Source organism: Scyliorhinus torazame, chromosome 26 (assembly GCF_047496885.1).
Source record: "Scyliorhinus torazame isolate Kashiwa2021f chromosome 26, sScyTor2.1, whole genome shotgun sequence".
Classification (NCBI taxonomy): Eukaryota; Metazoa; Chordata; class Chondrichthyes; order Carcharhiniformes; family Scyliorhinidae; genus Scyliorhinus; species Scyliorhinus torazame.
This window is the reverse complement of record NC_092732.1, coordinates 17,970,489-17,988,030: the sequence shown is the minus strand read 5'-3', so window position 1 is coordinate 17,988,030 and position 17,542 is coordinate 17,970,489. Positions and strand designations below refer to the sequence as shown.

General features: G+C 43.5%; 1 long non-coding RNA gene across 1 annotated transcript in view; it reads right to left on the bottom strand.

Annotated features, from left to right (window-relative positions):
- LOC140403059 (uncharacterized) overlaps positions 1-14,716 on the bottom strand; it is a 42,150-nt gene extending 27,434 nt beyond the window's left edge. Inside the window, exon 1 of the long non-coding RNA XR_011938233.1 lies at positions 14,516-14,716. This is a non-coding gene — a long non-coding RNA (uncharacterized lncRNA). The remainder of the gene's footprint in view (positions 1-14,515) is intronic.
- Between the last annotated feature and the right edge of the window lie 2,826 nt (positions 14,717-17,542).

Genomic DNA, 17,542 nt, shown 5'->3' with positions numbered 1-17,542 from the left:
GGGATTAATTGACCAAATGATATAGTCATGTTTCAAATATCAAGACAGGGTATAATTGAAAATATGGAAAGATATGTAATTTGAAACATGGAAGTCTGGCAATACCTGATTTAAGTAATATGAGAGAATGAAGGGAACAATCCCACGAAGGGTTAACAGCAGCTGCCAGGAGAGGATTGTAAAATGCAGATAGCCTTGGTCAAGCAGGCTTAGCAAACAAAACAATCAGGTCTTTCAAGACAGAGTAAGCGAATCTTAGTATACAACTAAAAGCAATATTTCGCACCTCCTTTTGAAGTTAGGTAAGCAGATGGCAAAGGATGGATGATGTTCAGCTGAATTAGGTGACACATGTTTAAATGTGAGGCAAGTCTTTTAAACGCACCACCAATTGAATCTTTAGTATAAAGCTAAAAGCAATATTTCACACCTTCCTTGAAGTTAAGTAAGCAGATGGAAAAGAATGGATGAGATTCAGTTGAATTAGGTGACAATTCTAGGTGTGACGTTCTGCTCATATCAGGTAAATTAAAGAAAGCTGGAGACAACGTGTCTACGGGAACACACGTTAGATCCAAATCAAAGTCAAAATTATGAGCTCGGAACACAATTTGATAATAATAGAACTATAGAAATGACGGGAACCAAAATTAACACCCCTTTGAAATCAAAGCATTTTTGAACATCACAAAGGATAGAATGTAATCGGATCTATGAGATAAGGTCATGCTCAAAATGAATACTTGGTCGTATTAGAAAAATTCAGATGAAAGGTGTCTTTTACAATGCAAGTAAAATAAAAGTTACTGTACAATAAAGTCATAAAAAACATAATAACTGTTAGAAAGATATATAAACCCTGAGAAAGGCAGAGAAGCAATGGAGTAACGAGAGTCATCTCTCATAGCTCGGTCATGGGAAAGGGACAGAGCAAAGCAGTCGAGCTGAAACAGCTAATACATCGAAGGAAGACCGGAATTTAAAGAGGAGGCAGAGTCAGCTCAGAGCCAGTAGAGCCATCTCTCACAGCTCGGTACATGGGAAAGATAGAGCATAGCAACCGAGCACAACAGCGAATACATCTGAGGAACACCAAAAGCAAAAAAAAGTGATTGTCAAGGTGGAACTGAAGGTATCTTCAACCAACCAGGAGAATCCACAAGCAATATCTATTTACTTTTCTGTAAAGATAATGATTGCATCTTTTTAAAAAATAATAATAATATAAGTAAAACGTTTTAACCTGAAACAGTGGTTATTACAAAGCCTGCTTTACTTACTTCGCAACACAGGACCCAGGATATCGATGCTACTAAATGGTAAGTAGGTAAAATTCTTCTGTGAAGGTATGGGTTATACCGGGGAAATAACTTGAAAACAAAGTTTGACCTGAATAGCACCCACCTAAGCCTGCAAAGGAGTCCGGGAGTGAAAATCACTGTTCACCATTTAGAATATCGACTCTTTTGGTATGGGGGAAGTCTAAGAATAGTGGTGAGTTTTTAACTTCAGACTACGATGTGGTGGCCAGCAGGGAAACTTGGATAGAAGAGGGGCAGAAATGGTTGTTGGAGGTTCCTGGTTATAGATGTTTCAGTAATATTCGGGAGGGTGGTAAAAGACGTGGAGGTGGGGGAGGTTGCATTGTTAATTAGAGATTGTATAACAGCTGCAGAAAGGCAGTTCGAGGAAGATCCATACTAAGGTAGTATGGGTTGAAGTCAAAAATAGGCAAGGAGCAGTCACCTTGTTGGGAGTTTTCAATTGGCCACCCAACAGCAGTAGAGATGTGGAGGAACAAATTGGGAAACAGACTGTGGAAAGGTGCAGAAGTCACAGGGTAGTAGTCATGGGTTACTTGAACTTCCCAAATATTGAGTGGAAAGTCTTTAGATAAAATAGTTTGGATGGGGTGGTATTTGTGCAGTGTGTCCAGGTAGCTTTTCTAACACAGTATGCAGATTGTCCGACCAGAGGGGAGGCCATACTGAATTTGGTACTTGGTAATGAACCAGGGCAAGTGGGGGAGCATTTTGGAGATTGTGCCCACAATTCTGTGATTTTCACTTTCGTAATGGAGAGGGATAGATGCGAGCAACAGGGCAAGGCTTACAATTGGGGGAATGGTAAATACGATGCTGTCAGACAAGAACTGAAGTGCATAATTTTGGAACCCAGGCTGTCAGGGAAGGAGACAATAGAAATGTGGAACTTGTTCAAGGAACAGATACTACGTGTCCTTGATATGTATGTCCCTGTCAAGCAGCGAAGAGATGGTCGAGTGAGGGAACCATGGTTGACAAGAGACTTTGAATGTATTGTCAAGAAGAAGAAGGGTACTTACGTAAGGCTGAGGAAACAATGTTCAGACAGGGCGCTGGAGGGATTCAACATAGCCAGGAGGGAACTGAAGAAAGGGATTAGGAGAGCTAAGAGAGGGCATGAAAAATCTTTGGCGTGCAGGATCAAGGAAAACCCCAAGGCCTTTTACACATATGTGGGAAATGTGAGAATGACTAGAGCGAGGGTAGGTCCGATCAAGGGCAGTAGCGGGAGATTGTGTATTGAGTCTGAAGAGATAGGAGAGGTCTTGAACGAGTACTTTTCTGCAGTATTTACGAATGAGAGGGACCATATTGTTGGAGAGGACAGTGTGAAACAGACTGGTAAGCTCGAGGAGGTACTTGTTAAGAAGGAATATGTGTTGGGCATTTTGAAATCCTTGAGGATAGACAGGTCCCCCGGGCCTGACGGGAAATATACAAGGATTCTATGGGAAGCAAGAAATGAAATTGCAGAACCGTTGGCAATGATCTTTTCGTCCTTACTGTCAACAGGGGTGGTACGAGGGGATTGGAGAGTGAAGAGGGGCAGAAATGGTTGTTGGAGGTTCCTGGTTATAGATGTTTCAGTAATATTCGGGAGGGTGGTAAAAGACGTGGAGGTGGGGGAGGTTGCATTGTTAATTAGAGATTGTATAACAGAATTTCGTTCCCCTGGTTCAAAAAGGGGATTGGGATAACCCTGGGAATTACAGGCTAGTGAGTCTTACTTCGGTGGTAGGCAAAGTAATGGAAAGGGTACTGAAGGATAGGATTTCTGAGCATCTGGAAAGACACTGCTTGATTAGGAATAATCAGCACGGATTTGTGAGGGGTAGGTCTTGCCTCACAAGTGTTATTGAATTCTTTGAGGCGGTGACCAAGCACGTGGATGAAGGTAAAATAGTAGATGTAGCGTACACGGATTTTAGTAAGGCATTTGATAAGGTTCCCCATGGTAGGCTCATGCAGAAAATAAGGAGGCATGGGATAGGTGAAAATTTGGCCAGTTGGATAACGAATTGGCTAACGGAGAGAAGTCAGAGAGTGGTGGTAGATGTTAAACATTCAGCCTGGAGCCCAGTTACCAGTGGCATACCGCAGGGATCAGTTCTGTGTCCTCTGCTGTTTATGATTTTCATTAATGACTTGGATGATTGAGTTGAAGGGTGGGTCAGTAATTTTGCAGACGATACGAGGATTGGTGGAGTTGTGGATAGTGAGGAGGGCTGTTATCGGCTGCAAAGAGACATAGATAGGATGCAGAGCTGGGCTGAGAAGTAGCAGATCGAGTTTAACCCTGAAAGGTGTGAGGTTGTCCGTTTTGGAAGGCCAAATATGAATGCGGAATACATGGTTAACGGTCGGGTTCTTGGCAATGTGGATGAGCAGAGAGATCTTCGGTCTATGTTCATAGATCTTTGAAAGTTTCCACTCAAGTGGATAGAGCTGTGCAGAAGGCTTATGCTGTGCTAGCGTTTATTAGCAGAGGGATTGAATTTAAGAGCCGTGAGGTGATGATGCAGCTGTAGAAATCATTGGTCAGGCCATATTTGGAGAACTGTGTGCAGTTCTGGTCGCCTCATTTTAGGAAGGATGGCTAAGCTTTGGAAAAGGTGCAAAGGAGATTTACCAAGATGTTGCCTGGAATGGAGAATAGTTCTTACGAGGAAAAATTGAGGGTCCTAGGCCTTTTCTCATTAGAACTGGGAAGGAAGAGGGGCGACTTGATAAAGATTTATAAGATGATCAGGGGAATAGATAGAGTAGACATGCAGAGACTGTTTCCCCAGGTGGAACAAACCATTACAAAGGGACATTAATTTAAGGTGAATGGTGGAAGATATAGGGGGGGGGATGTCAGAGGTAGCTTCTTTACCCAGAGAGTAGGGGGGCATGGAATGCACTGCCTGTGGAAGTAGTTGAGTCGGACACATGAGGGACCTTCAAGCGGCTATTGGATAGGTACATGGATTACGGTAAAATGATTGGGTGGAGATTAATTTGTTCTTAGTATGGGACAAAAGTTCGGCACAACATCTTGGGCCGAATGGCCTGTTCTGTGCTGTATTTTCCTATGTTCTAAGTTCTATTGTGATTGCCCCCTTTCTGTTCCTGAGCTCGATACAGATTGCCTCAATGTGCACGCGCTCCGAGGTGTCTTCCCGCAGTGCGGCTATAATATTTTCCTTCACCAGCAATGCAAATCCCCTACCCCTTTTACATCTCCATCTCTCCTGAAACACCTGTATCCTCCAACATTCTGTTGCCAATTCCGCTCTTCCTTTAACCATGTTTCTGTGATAGCCACAACATAATTTTTCCGAGTACTAATAAGTGCACTAAGTCCATATGCCTTACCCGCTAAATTTCTGGCGTTGATACAAATACACTTCAAATCACTAACGTTTGAGCAGACAGGGTGATATTGTTGTTCGCTTATGTTTTACTATTTCCATTCAGTTATTAGAATCTTCATTGCCACACGTAGGCTTACATTGCAATGAAGTTACTGTGAAAAGCCCCTAGTCGTCACATTCCGGCGCCTGTTCGGAGACACTGAGGGAGAATTCAGAATTTCTAAATTAGCTAACAGCACGTATTTCGGGTCAAGTGGGAGCATCCGAAAGACACCCGCGCAGACACGGGGAGAACGTGCAGACTCCGCACAGTCAGTGAATGGAACCTGTTGACCATAAGACCGTAAGACATAGGAGCAGATTTAGGCCACTCGGCCCATCGAGTCTGCTCTACCATTCAATCATGGCTGATATTTTCCTCATCCCCATTCTCCTGCATTCTCCCCATAACTCCTGATCACTTTATTGATCAAAAACAGATCTACCCCTGTCTTAAAGACACTCAGTGATTTGGCCTCCACAGACTTCTGCGGCAAAGAGTTCGACAGATTCACCACCCTCTGGCTGAAGAAATTCCTCCTCATCTCTGATTTAAAGGATCGCTCCTTTCGTCTGAGATTGTACCCTCTGCTTCGAATTGTTCCTACAAGTGGAAACATCCTGTCCACGTCGATTTATCCATGCCACGCACTATCCTGTAACTTTCAATAAGATGCCCCCCGCATCGCTCTAAACTCCAACGAGTACAGACCCAGAGCCCTCAACCGTTCCTCATACGACACGATCATCATTCCAGGGATTATTCTTCTGAATCTCCGCTCTACCCTTTCCGTGGCCAACACATCCGCCCTTAGTTCCGTGTCCCAAATCTGCTCACAATACTACAAATGGGGTATGACCCGAGCCTTATATAGCCTCAGATGTACAACCCTTGCCTTGTATTCTAGCTCTCGTGATATGTATGCTAACATTCAATTTGCCTTCCTAAATGCCGACTGAACCTGCACGTTAACCTTAAGAGAATCGTGAACAAGGACTCCCAAGTGTCTTTGTGGTGATGATTTCCTAAGCACCTTCCCATTTACAAAATAGTCTTGTCTCCATTTCTCCTTCAAAAGTCAATAACCTCACACTTTTCCACATTGTATTCCATTTGCCACTTCTTTGCCCACTCTCCTTGCATGTTCATGTCCTTCTGCAGCCCGCCTGCTTCTACACTACTACCTGCCCCTATACAGATCGTGCTGCCCACCACCTATTACGCTTCTCAGCTAAGGCTCTGATTCCCACTCCCCTGGCATACTTGTTTAAATACTGCCGAATGACTCTCGGAAACGTCCCAGCCAAGATATTTGTGCCCCTCCAGTTTGATGCAGCGCCTCCTTCTTGCACAGATCACACCTAGCCTGGAAGTGTTCCCAGTAATCTAGAAATCTGAAACCCTCCCTCCTACGCCATCAGTTTAGCCAAGTATTTATCTGCACTATCCTCCTAGTTCTAGCCTCATTGCAACGTGGCACAGGGAGTAATCCTCAGGTTACAATCCGAGAGGTCCTGATTTTCAGCTTCCTGCCTAAGTCCCTGAACTCCTTCTGCAGGACCTCGTCACTCTTCCAGCTTATGACGTTAAGACCTATGTGTACTACGACCTCTGGATGTTCACTATCCCCTTCAGAAAGTCCTCTTTTCGTTCAGAGTCATATTTGACCCTGGTACCAGGTAGTCAACACACCATCCTGGAGTCTCCTTCACGTCCACATGCGCGTTTATCTGTGCCCCTTACGATAGAGTCCCCTATTACTATCGCTCTCCTGCACCCCCCCCCCTGCTGAGCAATAGAGCCAGTTGTGGTGTCATTGTTTTGCCTGCTGTTAGGTTCCATTCAGAGATGGCTCTACAAAACCTTGGTCTTGCACGTTCACTTTAGGGAATGTCTTAAAGGTTAAGGTTAGTAAAGAGTCCGGAACAAAATACGAATGTATTTCCAAAGATTCAACAGGCAATGTTACTATTTCTTCATTACAGGCAACGTAAGGTTCATCGATTGTAGAGAAGACATCGGATTACATGATATGGAAGAACGGCAGCTCATATTCTGGTTGGCAGAGATCAGCCATGGTCATCTACAATGGGTGGAACGCCCTTCCCCTACAGTTCCCAGGTTTGCTGGTACGCCGATGGCCAACAGTATTGTACTTGTTCGAGCAACCGAAAAACACAGGAAGGTGCTCCAGCGAACCTATTTCGAAACATACTTCCGCAGGCGGTGACATTTTAATTATATGTTGAAATATGACAAGAAACCGTTGTTTTATTTTGTCTAAAAACATGGTTCGTTAATTCCGTTCAGGTGGAAAATATGTGCCCGTTATTTCCGAGCCCACATTTTACTCCAGCCACAAAGAAGAGCAATGCTATTGAGTGCTAAGTGTCCTCCGAGGATCGCCTAGCAAACCAGTCAGATCAAGGCCGATGAGCAAGAAATCTGTCAGGGGACATGTACGTTCCTGGGGACACCAGCATTTCTTCCGCATTTCACCATCACTTTGTAATGGGTGGCGCAGTGGTTAGCAATGATTCTTCACGGCGCTGAAGACCCGGGTTCGATTCCTGTCCCAGGCCAATGGCCGTGTGGACTTCTGACATTCTGACAGTGGGTCTCGCCGCCACAAACCAAAAAGATGTGCAGGGTAGGTGAACTGGCCACGCCAAATCTCTCTTAATTGGAAATAAGTATTGGGCACTCGAAATTTATATGAAAAAGTAATGGGCAAATGAGGGCCATACAAAGGCTTAAAATGTAATTTTGCGATCCAAACGGTTTTCAACAACCATGGAATATAAATCGCTTTTTATCGCTTTCACTTCTTGATTGTTGGAGCGAATGTAAGTTCCTAGCATCTGTGGTAGGCGACTAGGGCCTTTTCACAGTAACTTCATTGCTGTGTTAATGCAAGCCAACTTGTGACAATAAAGATTATTGTTATTATTAATTTGGCTGGACTTCTAAACTGCAAATCCCTTCCCATTTCCAGAAGATAATGGCTTTCATTTGTTGTTCCTTGTGTGACATGGGTGGTATTAACGTTTCCTGTTGATCTTTGCTCACAGCCAGATTCTAAAACGTACCGTGAATCTGTGTCTATGTGGCGCATGTGACAGTTACTTCATTCATAATCACTGCCAGTCCGATTGCAGTACTGCAGGTATTATGCGTATTCACAGATTGGTATTGTAATTTCCGTTGGGCTTGAAGACTAAATTGCTGGTCGGTTAGAAATTTACCAAAAACACACAGTTCCAGAATTTCATCCAAGAAAGCAAGCCTTTGTTTTCACTGAGAGATGTTTTAACGAGTGGGCACGGTACCACAGTGGTTAGTATATTTGCTTTACAGCTTCAGGGCCCCAGGTTCGATTCCCGGCTTGGGTCACCATCTGTGTCCGCTGGGTGCTCCGCTTTCCTCCACAGTCCGAAGATGGGCAGATTAGGTTGATTGCTTAATTGCCCTTAGTGCCGAAAGGGATTGAGTGGGGTTGCTGGATTGCGGGATATGGTGGGGGTGTGGACTGAGGTAGGTTGCCCTTTCCAACGGCCTGTGCAGACTCGATGGGCCGATTTGCCTTCTTCTGCACTGTAAAATCTATGATTCTATGTAGCCACAGTTTAACGTGACTATACATTGAAACCCACATGTGCTTTCTCTCGGTTAACAAAGAATAATAAAACTTACATTCGGCACATCGAGTCTGCACCAGACCTTGTGAGCCCGCGCCTTCACCCTATTCCGATAACCCAGTAACACCACCTAATCGTTTGGCAATTTAGCTTGGCCAATCCACCTAACCTGCACAGTTTTCCAATCACAGGTCATTCAAATCAAATATCCCTTTGCTAGACAGCATAAAAAGGGAATATTCCGCCTTATTATTCATTGAACATCAATAAAAGATAGGGATATACAATATGATATAATTCACTGAAATGAAATGTTATCAGCTCAGAGAAGGGTAGAAATGTGGGCCATAATGCGAGAAGGAGGAATTGAACATAAGAACTAGGAGCAGGAGTAGGCCATCTGGCCCCTCGAGCCTGCTCCACCATTCAATGAGATCATGGCTGATCTTTTGTGGACTCAGCTCCACTTTGCGGCCCGAACACCAGAACCCTTAATCCCTTTATTCGTCAAAAAACTATCTATCTTTATCTTAAAAACATTTAATGAAGGAGCCTCTCCTGCTTCACTGGGCAAGGAATTCCGTAGATTCACAACACTTTGGGTGAAGAAGTTCTCCTAAACTCAGTCCAAAATCTACTTCCCCTTATTTTGAGGCTATGCCCCCTAGTTCTGCTTTCACCCGCCAGTGGAAACAACCTGCCCGCATCTATCCTATCTATTCCCTTCATAATCTTATATGTTTCTACAAGATCCCCCCTCATCCTTCTAAATCCCAACGAGTACAGTACCAGTCTACTCAACCTCTCCTCGTAATCCAACCCCTTCAGCTCTGGGATTAACCTAGTGAATCTCCTCTGCACACCCTCCAGTGCCAGTACGTCCTTTCTCAAGTAAGGAGACCAAAACTGAACACAATACTCAGTTGTGGCCTCACTAACACCTTATACAATTGCAGCAGAACCTCCCTAGTCCTAAACGCCATCCCTCTAGCAATGAAGGACAAAATTCCATTTGCCTTCTTAATCACCTGTTGCACCAGAAAACCAACTTTTTGCGACTCATGCACTAGCACACCCAGGTCTTTCTGCACAGCAGCATGTTTTAATATTTTATCATTTAAATAATAATCCCTTTTGCTATTATTCCTACCAAATTCGATAACCTCACATTTGTCAACATTGTATTCCATCTGCCAGACCCTCGCCCATTCACTTAGCCTATCCAAATCCCTCTGCAGACGTCCAGTATCCTGTGCGCGTTTTGCTTTACCACTTATCTTAGTGTCGTCTGCAAACTTGGACACATTGCCCTTGGTCCCCAACTCCAAATCATCTATGTAAATTGTGAACAGTTGTGGGCCCAACACTGATCCCTCAGGGACACCACTAGCTACTGATTGCCAACCAGAGAAACACCCATTAATCCCCACTCTTTGCTTTCTATTAATTAACCAATCCTCTATCCATGCTACTACTTTCCCCTTAATGCCATGCATCTTTATCTTATGCAACAGCCTTTTATGTGACACCTTGCCAAAGGCTTTCTCGAAATCCAGATATACCACATCCATTGGCTCCCCTTTATCTACCGCACTGATAATGTCCTCAAAAAATTCCACTTAATTAGTTAGGCACAACCTGCCCTTTATGAACCCATGCTGCGTCTGTCCAATGGGACAATTTCCATCCAGATGCCTCGCTATTTCTTACTTGATGATAGATTCCAGCATCTTCCCTACTACCGAAGTTAAGCTCACTGGTCTATAATTACCCGCTTTCTGCCTGCCTACTTTTTTGTGGTGTCACGTTTGCTAATTTCCAATCCGCCGGGACCACGCCAGAGTCTAGTGAATTTTGGTAAATTATCACGAGTGCATTTCCAATTTCCCTCGCCATCTCTTTTAGCATTCTGGGATGCATTCCATCAGGTCCAGGAGACTTGTTTACCTTCGACCCATTAGCTTGCCCATCACTACCTCCTTGGTGATAACAATCCTCTCAAGGTCCTCACCTGTCATAGCCTCATTTCCATCAGTCACTGGCATGTTATTTGTATCTTCCACAGTGAAGACCGACCCATAAAACCTGTTCAGTTCCTCAGCCATTTCCTCATCTCCCATTATTAAATCTCCCTTCTCATCCTCTAAAGGACCAATATTTACCTGAGCCACTCTTTTTTGTTTTATGTATTTGTAGAAACTTTTACTATCTGTTTTTATATTCTGAGCAAGTTTACTCTCATAATCTATCTTCCTCTTATTTATAGCTTTTTTAGTAGCTTTCTGTTGCCCCCTAAAAATTTCCCAGCCCTCTAGTCTCCCACTGATCTTTGCTACTTTTTATGTTTTTTCCTTCAATTTGATACTCGCCCTTATTTCCTTAGATATCCACGGTCGATTTTCCCTCTTTTTACCGTCCTTCCTTTTTGTTGGTATAAACCTTTGCTGAGCACTGTGAAAAATCACTTGGAAGGTTCTCCACTGTTCCTCAACTGTTTCACTATAAAGTCTTTTCTCCCAGTCTACCTTAGCTAGTTCTTCTCTCATCCCATTGTAATCTCCTTTGTTTAAGCACAAAACACTAGTGCTTTATTTTACCTTCTCACCCTCCATCTCTATTTTAAATTCCACCATATTGTGATCGCTCCTTCCGAGAGGATCCCTAACCACGAGATCCTGAATCAATCCTGTCTCATTTCACAGGGGCAGATCTAGGACCGCTTGTTCCCTCGTAGGTTCCATTACATACTGTTCTAGGAAACTATCGCGGATACATTCTATTAACTCCTCCTCAAGGCTGCCTTGACCGACCTGGTTAAACCAATCAACAAGTAGATTAAAATCCCCATGATAACTGCTGTACCATTTCTACATACATCTGTTATTTCTTTGTTTAATGCCTGCCCCTCCATAATGTTACTATTTGGTGGCCTAAAGATTACTCCTATCAGTGACTTTTTCGCCTTACTGTTCCTGATTTCCAGCCAAATGGATCCAACGTTATCCTCCATAGCACCGATGCCATCCCTTACTGTTGCCCGGATGTCATTCTTAAATAACAGAGCTACACCACCTCCCTTACCATCCACTCTGTCCTTCCGAAAAGTTTGATACCCTCGGATATTTAACTCCCAGTCGTGACCATCCTTTAACCATGTTTCAATAATGGCCACTAAATCATAGTCATTCACGATGATTTGCAGTATCAACTCATTTACCTTATTCCGAATACTACGAGCATTCAGGTAAAGTACACTTATGTTTGCTTTTTTACCTCTGTTCTGAATCTTAACACCTCGATCAGTAACCTCTCCTAAGTTATATTTCCTCTTAACCTTTCTCCTAATTTTCCTTGTCGTCGAACCCATATCTTCCTGTAACAACCTGCTGCTTCGCTTACCATTAATGCATTATGCACGCATTAATTGGGGAAACATTGAAACAGTTCATGCAGATCTGATTTTTGAAAGAAGGTTGCAGCTCACAGAGGATCACAGAGATGCAGAACGGGCTCTTCAGAATCGTAAGTCAAAATGGCTGCTGAAACGTTAATTTAGCCTCCTCGTCAGCAGAAAATCGAAAATGGAACTTGGGTACTAATAAAGATTTTGACACCTCTGACGTGTCACAGCACTCGTGACGGAGAATACAATTGTAGCCATGTCAAGTCTCAAAATTAAATTTATTGATGATAAGTATGAGACTCCAATAAAACTTTACCAAAACTCGGAATCCACAAGAAACATTGTATTTATAATATGTAAAGTTAATAAAGGAGGGGCAAGAAAGTTACAGGAATAATGAGCAATGGTAAGAGCTCCACGGAGCCGCAGAACAGTGGATTATAACATGAAATAAGTCGCTCATTGAACCGCAAATCGAAACACCCAGAGCAGCGTTAATGGCCCTGAATTAGGTCGCCGCACTCTCATCATTGGTATGTATGAAATGCTGAATGCAATTATACTGCAGGAGCTGAACACTTAGCTTGACGCCCCCTCGAGTTCTTTACGTTCCATTAATCTTCCGTATACGATAAAAGCTGCATTTTCGATTCACTGTGGATAATTTGCATGTAGCAAGATCCTAGTAACTAATCTGATCAGGTCCATATCGGTCATGTGACTGTTTACTCCCTCATATGCAATCACATTGCTCTAATGTAGCTCTCATGTGGATTGCGTGGCTGGTATTCTCCCTTCAATTCCAAATTGGAACTACACTTGCTTTTTTAAACAGGAAATAGTTTCCTACTTCCTTTTTGATTTAATATTGAATTCCAGAAATTAATTCCGCAATTCAGGCCTTTTGCAAAGTTCTAACTGACGGGTTCTTTCCTGCACGAACCCTATCCCACCCCAAGCACGCCCCATAAATGTTTTGTTCACATATCAGAAATGTGCTGTTTTGAAGCAGGGAGATGAAGTACCCATTTAAAGCACTTCAATTTATGTAACCTTTGCCAGATTGGGCAATTCTTGTTTCGAAGAGCATAGCGAGAGGACATCAATGTAAAATAGTCAAATTGAATATAAAATGTTATTCAGGTAAATAAATTGTTCTCCGACAAACGAGAAGTAACGATATAGAACGTGCTCCCACACGAAGTTATTGATGCGTACGTTGTGCATCTATTAATTGGGGCAATATTTAAACAGGTAATCAAGAACTACTGGAAGTAGTCTTTAATAGAGTTTGACATAAAAAATAGCAAGCATGTTCGAATACAATTGAAAAGGGGTTGGTTTAGCACAGGGCTAAATCGCTGGCTTTGAACGCAGACCAAGGCAGGCTAGCAGCACGGTTCAATTCCCGTACCAGTCTCCCCGAACAGGCGCCGGAATGTGGCGACTAGGAGCTTTTCACAGTAACTTCATTTGAAGCCTACTTGTGACAATAAGCGATTTTCATTTAGGGGCTGGTTTAATACAGGGCTAAATAGCTGGCTTTGAAAACAGACCAAGGCAGGCCAGCAGCGCGGTCCAATTCCCGTACCAGCCTCCCCGGACAAGCGCCGGAATGTGGCGACTATGGGCCTTTCACAGTAACTTCATTTGAAGCCTACTTGTGACAATAAGCGATTTTCATTTCATTTCATTTTCGTACCGCCAGAAGGTGGTGGGCAGAACGATTTTCGTGTGTATCGTTCTTATGGCCGCTTACACAATCACCTAGTTTACCCAATCACAAATATACCTTCAGCGTCACAAAAAAGAACATAAGAACACAACAAATAGGGCAGCACGGTAGCACACGTGGCTAGCACTGTAGCTTCACAGCGTCAGGGTCTCAGGTTCGAATCCCCGCTGCGTCACTGTCTGTGCGGAGTCTGCACGTTCTCCCCGTGTCTGCGTGGGTTTCCTCCGGGTGCTCCGGTTTCCTCCCACAGTCCAAGGCCGTGCAGGTTAGGTAGATTGGCCAAGCTACATGGCCCTTGGTGTCCATAAAAGGTACACGGGGTTATTGGTTTATGGGGTAGGGTGTCAGTGAGAGTCAGTGCAGATTTGATGGGCCGAACGGCCTCCTTCTGCACTGTATGTTCTATGTATCTATGTATCAATGCAGGAGCATGAGTAAGCCTTCTGGCCCGTCGAACCTGCTCTGCCATTCAATAATATCATGGCCGATCGTTTTGTGGAATCAAGTCCACTTACCCGCCCGCTCACAACAACTCTTAATTCCTTCACTGTTCAAAAATCCTTCTATATTTACCTTAAAAACATTCAACGAGATAGCCTCAACAGCTTCACTGGGCACTAAGCAGAGGTATACTCACAACGAGAACTTCAACATAATGAATCAGAATAGCTGCTGTAATTATCATTTAACCTGCTAATTCATAAGAAAGCTTAAATTCTTACTGGGGGAGAATTTTGCATGTTTTTATTCAAAGGACAACATGCTCGAGACAATGAGTGAGGATTTGGAGAAAGACCACGTTTCAAAATGTGATTTATTTGTGATAAACCGAAACTCTGAACGATTGCGGAGAGCTGTAAGAACCGACCATCCATAATTTGTTAATAAAAACGTCATTTTTAAACAGAGAAGGGGAAGATAAACACCGATAGATAAATAATTATTTAAATTATTCGGCATTATTACATTAGATTGCGAAATATTTAGTCGTTCCTAATTATTGGTGATGCATACTCACCTCTGCCATGTGTGAAATGCAGGTAGCAGCGGTAGAATAGCTACGCAGTAACAACTACGAAAACATATTAAAATAAAGCTGCTTGAGAAATACCTCACTCCACACTGACGTGTTATGTCATGAAGAGGCCGCCAGTCAAACTGCTAAAAGAAGAAGCGAAATACATGCATTTATGACGCATTTTGTTATCACGGGAGCAAAAAGTACAGGGATCGCAATAGTGGGGGCTGTCGAGAGAGAGACATACAGAGAGAGAGATACAGAGAGAGAGCAAGGACGAGCTGAAGTGAACATTGGGCAGTCTGGAGATATCCTTCACATCTGCAATAATCTGAGCTCACGTGTCTTACAGGATCACATTGATCACCCACATTAATTGCAGTCTAAAAGAGAAGTGTTATTCGAGACCTATGTCCATCTGCAGTGCATCCCATCCAAATGCACCGTTTAAAACATGCCTCATCAGTGAGGGAGTGTTAAAATAGGTTACGGTTCAAAATGTTATTTATTGTTTAAAATTACGAGACGCCGAATGGCATTTGAGTACAAACATACATTTCGACTAGATGTGTTCATATTTCTCTCGATGCTTATTCAGTATTTAAATAGTGGATCAGCAGTTTAGATATAACATTATCAAGATTTGCAGAAAGTCCCCCATAGGTGGAGAACATTCAGCATTACAGTACAACATGTGCCCAATATAAATCTCACATTTGTAACCCTCTCGCTGACAACCTGCAATCTCCATGAATTGATTGTAAATAATACTCACCGCTATTATGTGTGGAATGCTGCAAGTGATTTCCACACAGGAATCGACAAGCAGACAGCAGTCAACGCCCAGGTGAAGTCATTTGAGTGATATTGCCTGCGGGCATACATTCCAAAGTATATCAGAGGTGGACGATTGCAGCAGCAACACAGCCACAACACCTGGCCTCACTCAGAAGGGCCCAGTGAGGAACACAACTCCTACTCGAACAAATAGATTCATGCCGCAACTTTTCACAAAATCACGTATCAGAGCGAGAAGGAACAATGCCGCAATCGGGTCCACTTCATCGAAATTCCACTGCTACTGAAAACAAAAACAAATTGGGCTTCTGTGTATCGATAATTTATTGTGTGATTAAAGAACGAAGTTTCCTCCAGGTGCTCCGGTTTCCTCCCAAGTCCCGAAAGACGTGCTGTGAGGTATATTGTACATTCTCAATTCTCCCTTTGTGTACACGAACAGGCTCCGGAGTTGGCGACTAGTGCATTTTCACAGTAAATTCATTGTAGTGTTAATGCAAGTCTAATTGTGACAATACTAAAGATTATTAAAAACAAAAAATCCTGCTTCATTGAACATAACATAGAAAATACAGCACAGAACAGGCCCACGATGTTGTGCCGAACCTTTGTCCTAGATTAATCATAGATTATCATTGAATTTACAGTGCAGAAGGAGGCTATTCGGCCCTTTGAGTCGGCACCGGCTCTTGGAAAGAGCACCATACCCAAACTCAACACCTCCACCCAACACCAAGGGCAATTTGGACATTAAGGGCAATTTATCATTGGCCAATTCACCTAACCCGCACATCTTTGGACGGTGGGAGGAAACCGGAGCACCCGGAGGAAACCCACGCAGACACGGGGAGGACGTGCAGACTCCGCACAGACAATGACCCAAGCCGGAATCGAACTGGGACCATGGAGCTGTGAAGCAATTGCGCTATCCACAATGCTACCGTGCTGCCCTTAAGAACAAATACATCTACACTATATCATTTTACCGTCATCCATGTACCTATCCAATAGCTGCTTGAAGGTCCCTAATGTTTCCGACTCAACTACTTCCACAGGCAGTGCATTCCATGCCCCCACTACTCTCTGGGTAAAGAACCTACCTCTGATATCCCTCCTATATCTTCCACCTTTCACCTTAAATTTATGTCTCCTTGTAATGGTGTGTTCCACCCGGGGAAAAAGTTTCTGACTGTCTACTCTATCTATTCCCCTGATCATCTTATAAACCTCTATCAAGTCGCCCCTCATCCTTGCTCGCCCTTCCACAAACATTGAAACCCCCCAGCAGCGACGACCAGTGGCAGCCGCATTAATCATCTACAAGATGCACTGCAGTAACTCGGCAAGGTTCCATGAGCAGCAGCATCGAAACCCACAGCCACTACCATCAAGAAGGCAGCAGATACCTTTGAAACGCCAGCTAAACTTGAGATCAGATTGTGTTTTATGAATTACATTTGTAATCCAGGGTCATGCCAGCTTGGCATTTCCGGATCAAGAAATATACAAAAGTGAACAAAAGAATAGAACCTAAGAATGTTGGAATAGTGGAATATCGATAGAAAACCAAATGAAACCTCTGAAAGCGCAGGCCATAATTCCCCAGTTGTTATGTTTCAATTTTTCCTCTGGCAGTGCACCCCCGTCAGTCGGTTCACGGAGGCGTGGAATAGTTTCAGATAAGCTACTCAAAGGTAGGATCCCGCCGTCAGCGACCGGAGCCCGGCCGACAAACAGGCGGCTGGCGGACCAGGGGATCGCGCCCGCTGAAAATGGCAGCAAGTCAGTCATCAGCTTTGGAGAGTGTAACTCAGTTAACTTTTCAAATGGAATACATTTGACCTACCTGATTAACATTTTAAAGTACTCCGTGGTAATTGTTACAAATGCTTCACCTCAAAGAACATTGAACAATACAGCACAGGATCAGGCCCTCTGGCCCTCCAAGCCTGAGTCGATCATGGTACGAAACTAAAACGTCTGCACTTTTGGAGTCCGTACCATTCCAATCCCACTCTATTCATGTATTTGTCTAGATGTCCCTTAAATACCACTATCAAACCTGCTCCCACCACCTCCCCAGGCAGCACGTTCCATTGATTTCCCTCTGTGTTAAAAATGTGCCTCGCACATCTGTTCTAAACTATTCCCCACACATGTTAAACCTCTGTCACCTAGTACTTGACTCTCAAGAGCATCTGACTATCCACTCTGTCTATGTACACCTCT